The sequence below is a fragment of the Molothrus aeneus genome, chromosome 4 (assembly GCF_037042795.1).
Source record: "Molothrus aeneus isolate 106 chromosome 4, BPBGC_Maene_1.0, whole genome shotgun sequence".
NCBI lineage: Eukaryota > Metazoa > Chordata > Aves > Passeriformes > Icteridae > Molothrus > Molothrus aeneus.
In genome coordinates, this window is record NC_089649.1 from 50,561,241 (window position 1) to 50,572,785 (window position 11,545).

An 11,545-nucleotide genomic window follows, 5' to 3' on the forward strand; every position below is an offset into this window, starting at 1 on the left:
GTCAGCTTTCTGGGGAGAGCTTCACAGCTCTGCCTCTGTGGGTTTGTTGTGGGTTGCTATATCTTTCTGTCTTTGGTGACTATGGGAGCAGATGTAAAAACCTTGTAGATGGGGGAGGGAGGCAAACCCTCCAGGCTGCAGAAAGCTTTCTCTTTGTACTCTGCTGCTCCTGCAGCTGCCTCCTCCCTGCTACAGGGGCTAATGTCACAGCCCAGCCCAGCAGCTCAATACGTGTGAGGAGAAAAGGAGCAGATCAACAACTGCCCAGCATGGCTATGTGCAATTCACACTCCAGTAGCAGAATGGTATTTGGGATTTTTCTGCAACCTGGAATATGGCCCTGTCTGGAATACGGCCCTGCCTTTACAGAGGAGAGTGTGCATGTTTCATTAACTAACTTTGTGCAAAACCCAAGGCAGGCACTTTGGGCTGATTCAACACTTTGGGCTGATTGGTGTGCATGGTTCTGTTGTAATTCAGTGAGGATGCCTCTGAAGTTCTGGTCAGGATTGATCAGTAGTATCATTTTATCAGCATATATGTCCTCTATTTTACCAGCAAAAGGAGGCTGAGCAGGTGAAGGCACCACAGACATTGAGACTCCCACCCTTCCCAGCACAGACAAATTGAGCTGGGCAGATCCGCATCACTTTCAGCTACCACCACACCTACACAACACTGAAAGCAAAACTGATGGTAGTTTCAGGATTTCAGGTGTCTATGGTCTACACTTTAGGATCCAACAGCACAAGAGGTTGCCCACTTTGTCTGATCAGGCAATAAGACTGCAGGGAGGGCACTCCTGTCCTATTCTCCTGAAGCAGCCCAGGTGCACTGGCACAGCAGGAGAGCTGTCCCTGCGCTGAAGGTGAAGGGCCCGGATGACCAGCGCAGAGGAACGTCTGGTCCTCAGGCAGAGGGACAAGCACTGGCTTCCCAAGCAGCCTTGAAACCCAGAGGCACAGAAGTGGAAAGCAAGCCCTTTTCAGCAAGTATTTTGGGCTCAGTGAAATTATCTCTAACCATGAAACAGACTGCCTGATCCAGATCTAATGCCATGCATTTCATGTTCATTGCAGGATGGAAACTTTCTAAAGACAGCTTATGAATCGGTCCACATTAACATTATGACAGTACAATGCATTCCAAGATAAAGTCATACTGCTTCTAAGAAAGATTAAAAACCAACAGAATAGTTTACAAGATAAAGCAAAACGGAAACAAAAAGACAATTTATGTGTAGATGAAAGGCAGTTTGTGCCAAAAAATAAAAATAATATAGCCTATGTAAACATGCTTAGGCTGGAGAATCAATTTGTTTCTTTTCCCTACAAAATGAAATTAATTCAGTCACTTATCAACAGTGATGAAGTTAAGGAAGGCTCACAGAAGGCATTTTGGGAATCCTATCTTCTTAAAATTTTCAATCTTCCTTTTAGTTTGAGACAAGATTTTGAATAAGGGGCTTCAGCGCTTCACCAGTTTATGTGAGAACTTGTGTTTCCTCATTTTCACATTAAACATCTATTCATCTGTTTTAAACTAGGTTTGGGTTTCCCAATAGCAGCCTAAGCAATCAGGCAGTAAGTTTCCATTGCAACTGTGATAAAGCAAATCAGACACGCTAACTGTTAAACTGAATATTTCTGTTTCCATCAGAAATATTCAGAATTGTCAGAAGTAGAGAAATAAATACTATTTGCAAATTATACTGATATAAATGTCTTCGGTGATCATCACCAATTTTAGGTCTGCTACAGAGAGCAGATACTTAAAAATGCAACCACTCTTCTCTATTTCGTGCTGAGATTAATCCAGATGTGAAGCCATCTGGCTAAGTAGTTTGCATTTTGGAAAGAGTGCATCCATCTGTAAAATACTTCATAAACAACTTTTGAACTGAGTGAATTCAGCTAAAAAACAAAACTGTAGAGTAAGAGACACGTTCTAACATGTCTTGATTTCCACCCATTTCCCTCCACTACATTTCCTGAACTATCTTGACCCAATAACTTCCCAAAAATAGTTGAATTTTATTTATTTGAGACCTTTCTCTGTAATACATATGCTTCATGCATTTGATCCATTATTTAACTTCTAAGAGACCTGGAATTCCAACAAAAGAGCCTCAGCTCCATGCACATGTAGGTAATTCCAAAGTTAGATGCAAAATTGACACCTGACCTGTTTCTCTTGATCCTTGGTTGGTTGTTGGATTGGCTTTTGGGAGTCTTTTGTCTTTCTTACCACAGTGTTTTGGCTCCTTTCCACCTCTTCATGCTGTGCAATGAAGGGGAACATCTGGCTGTGAGAGAATAGTGAATACATTAAAAAATACATTGCTTCTCCTTTTTAAAAAACTCATTATGAGTCATTATCTGTGACTTTCAGAAACAAACATCTTGTTGCAGAAAATATTTATAGGGGCGGAGCAAAGGCTTGCAATTTATTCTTGCATTGAGAAGTAGGCTGACAGCAAAAATAAAGTCTCAAACCACAAGTAACTAAGGGTTCATAAGAAGTTATGTAAAATAACATTACCCAGGGTCTTGACATGGGTCAGTCTACAAGAAAAGTCACATTTCTTCTTAATCCACTGCTTTTTGTTCCTCTTGGAGAAAAAAGAAAGCTGCTGGTGTTAGGAAGGGGGTTGAGATTAAGGAAGAATGCTGCTCCTGTCCCCCCTGCCTGTGTTCCTTTTAGTTCTCAGATTCACTCAGCTCAGATTTTGGTCTGCATGGATACGTGGTAAGTGCAATGCTCAGGAAGTAAACCATGACACTCTTTAACCCTACAAGCCTTTCTCCTGTCCCAGATGATCATTAAATTACACAAAAGAGAGCTAATTGTTGCTTATGTCTAGCCACTGCAACAGACATATAAAAAAACACAAGAAGAAATACACTTATTTTGTGAAAAAAGAGCCTAATTCTTTTTTGGTATCATTTTCAAAGGGAGGCAGGAAAAATATATGTGGTCAAGATGCCAGCTGTGTGTTAGGAAAACTGGGATGTGCCTATTTGCTTTCCCCTGAGTTCCTGGGCAGTACAGGGGAAATCAGGTAGGTCACCCAGACACATTTCAGCCTGGGGGTGAAGTCATTCCCTTCCCAGGAGCAGACACCTCAGCCCAAGGGAGGCTTCCTCACGGCATGGCAGAGAGCATTGCTGAGGGAGTCTCTAAAGCAGAGCAGGCACAGTGACTTCCACATAACGCATTGCGAGAGCACTCAATCTGAAAGAGGAAATGAAAACGCAGTCTCACAAGCACTTCCTATGCGGATTTTGGTAAAAGTCTCACACATTATTTACTACACCTTCATGAGCTTAGGCTTTGGCTCCTCAGGAATCTAACATTGTGGGTGAGATACCCCTCAGCTTTGGTAGTGAAGGGGCACAAACTGAAGCCTGATAAAATAGAACCCAAAATCGAGCATAAGGCAGGCTCCTGATACATTGTGTGGGCAGAACTAGAGGCCTTCAGAAGGTGAGTCAAAGCCCTCCAGAGAAGCCTAAATGAAGGAACATGCTTGAAATGCCACCCCCTCCCTGTGGACTCTCTTGCCTCGTTCCTGAGTTACAAAGTTCAACTTTCAACTCAACTCAGCTCCTGAGCCCCTTCCCGTGCCATTCATTGCCTCTTCCTCTTCAGTGACAGGCTTGCCCTATGCTTCAGGGGCCACAGAGCAGCCCTCCAGCTACTCCTGCTCTGCAGGATTTGGCCCTGAGCTTCCCAGTTTCTGGGTGCAGTGCTGAGATAGGTACAAGGCGCAAAGCAACTCAGACCTGGTCATGCCTGAGCAGCACAGACCTCTCAGGACCAAAACAGAAAACCCTGAGTTGTGCAAACGATGATCAAACTTGGGTTTGGCACTTGGGTGCGGTCATCTCCATTCATCCAGCCTCTTTTCAAGACTGATGCAGCTCCATGCATTAAACCCATACACTTCTGAGGGAAGGCAGGCAGAGATTTCCCCACTTTCTGAGACCACAGCTTTCTGCTATCTCAACTACAGAGCTATTCTTTATTACTTTCATGTTTTCCCACTGTGTAGAGGTTACTAATTAGTTATTTCTCTGGGATAGTTCTCTTGAGATCAGGTTGTCAGCAACATGGGCTATGTGACAAAACTAACATTTACATACTGAATGTTTTCTTGGAATACACAAAATCTGGTGTCCTAACTTCCTTGCACAATTCCTCCTGTGACATCAGCATGGAACTGGTGGGCAATATACAGGAAGATCACTTCCTCCAGAGTGACATGAAAACCTACATCCCCTTTCTTGAAAGTGAAGCGTGCTTAGGAACTGCACTGAGGGTTACTTAACTCCCCCATCTCTCGTTCTGAGAAAGCTAGCATAAAAGCAGTCACATCACATAATCATAGAATAATTAAGGACTGGAATGGACTTTAAAGGTCATCCAGTCCCAGCCTCCCAGGCCATGGACAGGGACGCCTCCCACTAGACCAGCTTGCCCCAGGCCTTATCCAACCTGGCTTTGAACAATGCCAGTCTTGGGGTGTCCAACAGCCTCCCTGGCAACCTTTTCCAGTGTCTAATAACTAATTCAATCTTCTTCCTCCATATCAGGTACTATTTCCAAAATACCCATCTGCCCTATTGAAGGAACAAGATTCTTTCTGTGTTTGCCTGGCTGTGGTTTTTTTTGTTGGCACTCTGGGAGGACATTTGCCACCTCATGGAGCAGACGTGGAGCTTAGAGCAGACCTCTCTGACCGGCAGAAGCTGCTCCTGTCCCCCCTGCCTGATTTCCTTTTTGTTCTCAGATTTGCTCAGCTCTGATTTTGGTCTGCCTCAGAGGGTATGGTATATGCAATGCTGTGGAAGTAAATCTTGATACCAACTGTATTTAACCCTACAAGCCTTTCTCTTGTTCTAGATGATCATTATAAAAAAACCTAATTGCTGCTTATGTCTAGCACCAGCGATATAAACAACACACAAAATGTGTGCTTGTTTTAAAAGAGCCTAATTTTAAATTTTTTTTCTTAAATTTTCGAAGGGAGAACGTGCAGAACGTACAAACCCACGTCTATTTCTGTAAACTCTCCGACTTCTGCCATTTCTCTCTCCCGGGGGGACATTCACACTTCCTTCCCCCACCTGGATCTAATGCAAAACTAACTCCAGTGGCTTTGCTGTAAGCATGGAGGAGGCCCCGGTTGTTTTCTCTGTGAAACCACCCCTCACCTGGGGCTGCCCCGGCCCAGGCCTCAGAGCGGCCAATGCCCTCCGGCCCAGCAGAGGCCGGAGCCGGGTGCCAGCGCCGAGGGAAAGGCTGGCTCCTCCTTTGGCTCCGCCCGGGAGACGCCGGGCTGCGCCGGTCACAGCAGGGAGGTGGGGGAGGGAGCCTCTTCCCTCGGCAGCCCCGCTGCAGTCGCCCCGGGGCTCCCCCTTCCCTGCTCCCGCAGCCCCGGGCGGCGCCGGTGGCTCCGCGCCCCGGGCAGCGGCAGCTCCGGGTGGCTCCCGCCTCAGGGCCCGGCGGGATCGCCAAGCACACACGGCCCGGCACCCACGGAGGGAGCAGACACCCTGATCCCTGGTCCCTGCTCCAGCCCCAGCCCCACACCCGCGGCCTTGCCATGCCCCGTTGGTGCTGCTGACTACTTTCGGCTTGTCAGGAAAGAAAACAAACCAGGCCTCTTGCCCCAGCTATGGGAGAGGCCACCGGGGCTCCCCTTGAGAAACAGCAGTCTGAAGGCAGCAGCTGGTTTTGTTTTGAATGTGCTTTTCCCACTTGTTCCTGCTTTGAAAGAGACAGGGATAGTTACACTGCTCAGTCTCAGGCTCTCTGCCCCACCAGCTAGTTTCTCCTTTCTAGTCCATAAACATGGAGATGTTACCCCAAAAGAAGACTCAGAACAGAAGCCTGACATAGGTGCCCTGACCCGCTCCCAAAGGGAAGCCCCCATGCCAGCCAGAGTGCATCATCCCTCCAAGGATCTTCTGCTGTCTACAGCATATCAAAGTAGCTACTTTACATGGCTACCGTGATAAATGCTCAAACCTGTCTATATGGCACTGCAAAACAGTAAAAGGAGATAATCTGGAAAGGCAAGGGTACACAGATGAAGAAGCCTACTTTTACTCTGATTTCGAGACAGGAATCCAAGGCAATGAGTTAGCTGACATGGAGCAAACACTATTATGGAGAGCTTGCACACATCAACTTCACAGGGCTGCCATTTCTCCATTTACAGACCAAACTGATTACATCTGTGGCTCTGGCAGAGGATTCCATTCCAAGATTTCCACTGCTTGCTCTCCTGGCCCGTGTGTGTATGAGTAGCCACAGATGTCTATGAAGGAGAGTGCTGTTTCTCAAGATAATACAAAAATAACACCGATCCATGCAGTTGCTTACCAATTAGTGGCAACTAATAAGAAGCCACTGCTAGCCCAGCCAGGCCCCAAGATGCAAAGTCAAGCAACAAGGGAACCTTCCCTATCATGGTATTCAAGAAGACTGTGCCACCTGTAATATCCACAGTGGCACAGAACTTCACCAAACAGCACAATGCCTTTATGTCAGTTTCCAAACAGACTGATCTGTCCAAGCATCCAGCCTACAAAAACTAACCCAGGGCAGCTGATGGAGAAACCCTGACACTACCATCTTCAAACCTGTGTGCAAAAATGAACTTGTCTCACCCATCTCTAGCCCAGAGCAGCAAGTATATTTTGAAAACCAACTCTACCCCACCCATCTGTAAAGAAGAAAAAAATTCACCAAAATAATACTCCAAATACAATATCTCCCTCTGAGGAAGCAATGAACAGCACGTGATGTGTAATAACATCCTTTAGCACCTGTCATACAGAGAAACAACTCTGCTCTGGTAGGGGCACAGTAAGAACTGCTGCCACCATCACTCTATGCCATTGGCAAGGGCACCACCTATTGTCAGGCTACCTGACATGTTCCACCAGCAGACACATTTAATTATGCTTTAATAATTTGACAAACTGTTTGTCTCTAGCAATATTTTTATTTTACCACAGTACAGTTTTCAGTCCTAAAGTTCAAATCATTTTCCTAAGTAAGAACAGACTACAATACCCTATTACTCTTATTAAATAGGGAGACAGACTCTCAGAAGTGCACAGGGTTGCTTTGGAAGAACAAACTCCGATCTGGAAGCAGAGAGGTGCTCAAGACTATCCCAGCATGCAGGAAGAAAAGGGCATGAACTGAAACAGAAACTGGTGAGTCAGGATGAAATGTTTAAGCAAGGTTAGGAGTTAAGCTGCCTCAAGACAGAAGGCAAGTCCAGCAGCAGTACCTCCACTTTAAATCATCAATTTGAGAGACTAATGCCCAAGCTGGACCTTCAGCCACACTGCCAGAGCAGGGAGTCCTGTAAGTAAAGAGCACACAACCAATGAGATATTTACCAATGTTGTAGTCTAATAACTGTGGCTCAGGATCAGCCACGTCACATTTAAACCAGCATCTGTCAAGCTTCCACGTCTCCCCAAAACCTGTTTTCCCTGCTCTCTTGAACAGCTTATGAGTTAGGGCTTTGCTGTGGAAATGCACAAGCCTGACTTGTTTTTGCAGTCAACCAAGCTGCAAGGCAATGAAGCCACAGGAGTGATTCTGCAGGAGTCATCTGGGGTCACAGCAAGTTGTCTTCAAACTGAGCTAATAAAACAGGTTAGACTCCAGTCAGCACTTTGGTGTCATTCCACATTTGCAGGACAATACACAGGACAATACCTGCACCTGACCAGAATGGGGCAGGCTTGGGAAAAGCCAGGCTTACTAGCTCTGTATCCACCACGGTACAGTGCTGGGCTCCCTCAGGTTCTGGCCTCTCACTGCCCCTGACCTACGGGCTCCTGCTAAATGAGGTCTCTGCAGAACACTTCCCTCTCCCAAAGCCCCACTGCTGCAGTGGTCAGACCACCCCTCCCCTTGGTGTACAGTGCTGCTCTCACTCTCCCATGAGTAAGCCAGCCTGCAATAGCATCTCTTCAGCTACTTCAGGTCAAAAAGAAATCTGAAACCATGACCCTCGTTCTCAGTAATTTGAGCATTCAGCTCGCACTCACAGCACTGAAATTCAGGCCACAAATCTGTTCCTTTTATGCCTGCAGATGGTTGCTTCATCTCCCTACAGATGGTATCCTGAAGCCAAGCAAGTGGCTTTCATGCAGAACTCCAAGATTACTATTTGAAAAAATTTGATACAAGCTGCAACATAGTTTTCCAAGGAAAGACAGAAGGCTATACTTGTGACAAAAATCCTTTATTAAACTATATTCTGTAAATTCCATTTCATATTAGAAATTTTAAATGCAAATTACAAAACTATTTCAGTAAAAAACAAAATTATAGTTAACAGCAAAAGTACAAGTTTATACAAATAAAAAAAATCATTTTTTGTTTTAATTTAAAAATAGAAATTTGTATCTTCCAATGTACTGGTCCTAACAGCTTTTACAACTGGTAGCTGCAATACTAGGTGTTTTCACATGCGTATTCACATCTACTCATTTAATTCTCTGCAAAGGTTATTTAGCTGAAATAGCATGAACAGTTGGGCTTTGGTTAGGTTTTGAGGGGGATGTACCACATGATATTAAAAGCAAAAGCCAAAGTCATGAAGTATTGTCAAGGTATCCTGAAATATTTTTGCCCTACTACTTTCACAATCAACTGAAATGGTTTTCAACAGTCACATTACTTTAGACAACTTTATTCATTGCATCTCTGGCCTTTTTTTTTTACTTTAAGATCACTCATCAATGTTAGCACAAGTATTAATTTTGTATATTAAGAAATGGTAATTTTCCTAAATTAAAACTTGGGATAACTATTAAAATGTTTTGTAAAAGAAGACACAGAAAGTCACATATTAAAGGCTACCATTCATCACCATCACATGCTGTTGAAGAATAGAATAGAAAGTGCTACACAAACAGTTGTACATTATTTCAGAGTGCTGGTGGCAATACTGCTATTTTAAGATGATACAGAATTTACACAATATCTCAGGTTTCTCATGGATTCTCACTGCAAGAGACATCAGAATCGTTGGAACTTCTAAAATATAACCTACTTTGAAATACCATTTTGAAATAATTATATTTCAAAGAATTCATCCCAGAATACATTATAAAATCATTCAGAGAAATACAAGAACTTCAGTGTTGTTTTTCTGGAATATTGGCAAGTAGCTGAAGGCATGGAGATCCTTACTGATAGAACTCTACTTACTTTTACTCCGTGCACTGATATTCAGACCTATTCTCTATCCAGCTCAGCACAGCTTTTGAGCAAGTGCTTGAGATCCTTCAAAGGATCATTAAATTTTCTCTGAGTCAGAACTGCAATGCCTCATTTTGAGCTGCTGAAGCTGATAGAGGCAAGATTGGTTCTGCCAGTGTTATGATTTTAAGCCATCATCTCCATCAAAGTTCAGCTGATGGTCAAACAAGCTAGGTGAATGACCAATCTACCCCAGGCAGGGCATTCAGAGTATGGTCGTGAACCTCAACCTGTACCCAATGAAAGCCAGTGAAGAGAGGAAGAGAGAAGAGTACTCAAAACTGCTCTTGAGCTCTGTATTTCTCTGCTGATTTTGACAGACTGAAGAAAAATTCTCCTAGCACTGGGTAGAGCTGATTTTACCCTGAACATTTTTAATGTATTTATCCAAATAGGACTAAAGGATGAAAAAATAGTCTGAAAGGACACTGAAGCTCACCAGGAACAATACCTTTCTTGAAAGTCTTAGCCCACTCCCAGAGACTGTTTATGCACTTTTAATTCTTTAATCTCTTTTGTCCCCTTAAGCTAGCACTTTTTGCGTGCAGTGGTAATTTTGAAAGAGGCTCAGGAAGTAGCAACTTCAAAAATATTCCTGAGCATGTTGGTCAGAGTATGTTCTGGGGAAGTGAGAGTCAAGTGCAATCATTATCATCCACTTGTTAAGCCAGAAGAAGGCAAAAAGCTGTGTTTCTCATCTCCAGGGTAAAGTTGTCAACTAGATTATGATGAACAGATGGGCAAGACGACAACTTTTTCTGCTTGTCTTTTGAAATAAAATCTAAGCTGTCTTTGTCCATGTCAGGAATGGTGTGAATATGCTGAGTGAATCAGGCTGCCTCCCAAAACAACCAGAAGTGTTGGCACTTCCTTGTTTACAGGCACATCTCTGTAGGGCTTGGGCACCCAAGCAGCTCAATACACAGCAGCCACCCAGGCTAACCAACAGGGACTGTACTGCAAAGAGCTGTCCCAGAGAGCTGCAACTCCATTTGGTATAAACAGCAGCACTAAGGAAAACCTGTTCAGGAACAGAAGGAAGTCCCTTGGTCCAAAACAAAGATTCTGCTGAGATAATTCTAGCATTTGCAACTCTGTACAGCTGATAGTCTGAACTGCTGTCTTGAGGCCAAGTGCCTAAACAGCATCTCAGTCCATTTTAGGCACTATCACAGAGGATGGAGTGTGGACTTCACACAGGACATCATGCAATGGCAGAAAAAGCTTTGTTAGTGCTGTACAGGGACCACAGATCTTTTGTACTTCACTCACTGATTCCCAGAGCAGGGCAAAGAGAAGGAAACAGAGAAAGGACATAATTCAGATGAACTAAGTACCCACAAAAAATATAAAACTTATTATGGCAGTCTATTATTATAGAAAGAGTCCCTTTGATTAAGTATTACTCAAGTTATTCTTCCACTTGAAATCACCAGGAAAAGATAACTGTATCTGTTGAAGCACGACAAACTCATTTTTAAGTCTACCATGCATCATAGTCACTGTGTATGTATTAGAGTAAATACAGATATATTCAGGAAACATCATGTCTTTCAGCCTGTCAGCAACTTACACAGACACATTTTCAAGTGAAACCTATTTCTGTGGACAGCTTTTCTCACAGAAGTTCTTTGTTTATTAGTACTCATGTATGCAAATTGCAGAACTTGCACACACATATGGATTCGTATACAAACTCTACGTGCATGTAGTTCCTTGATAAAATTTACTGCAAAGTGGTTAAAAATTTAAAAATTCCTCACATTAATCCTTAATCTATTAATATTATTCCTAATACACAACTCACACCTGTTCTGAAAAAGACGTACAACAAAAATTCATATGCCCTTCAGGAGGCAAAGATATAAATAAAAATAGCGATGTATTCTACAAAATATTTCTATTTAAAAAGTGTTCTGATTGTTTACTGGAAACACTTGCATAAGTGGAGACGTTTATATTTCATTTTTGAAGGGTTTTGCTAGGGGTCTTTTTATGTTGTTTTGGTTTTTACACAGATATTTCTAGATGCAACGCCATCAAAATCAGAGTAACTTTTGTACTCCCAGATTTTCCAGTTAGGCAATTACTTCTGCAATATTAGTATTCACTTTGATGTTAAAAATACATTTTAAATGTCTCATTATCATGTTTTCTAAAAGGAAATCACCAAACAATACACAGAGAATGAAGACATCATTATTAGACACTTATAAAGTAAAACAGTACTGCATTTGCTGAATTT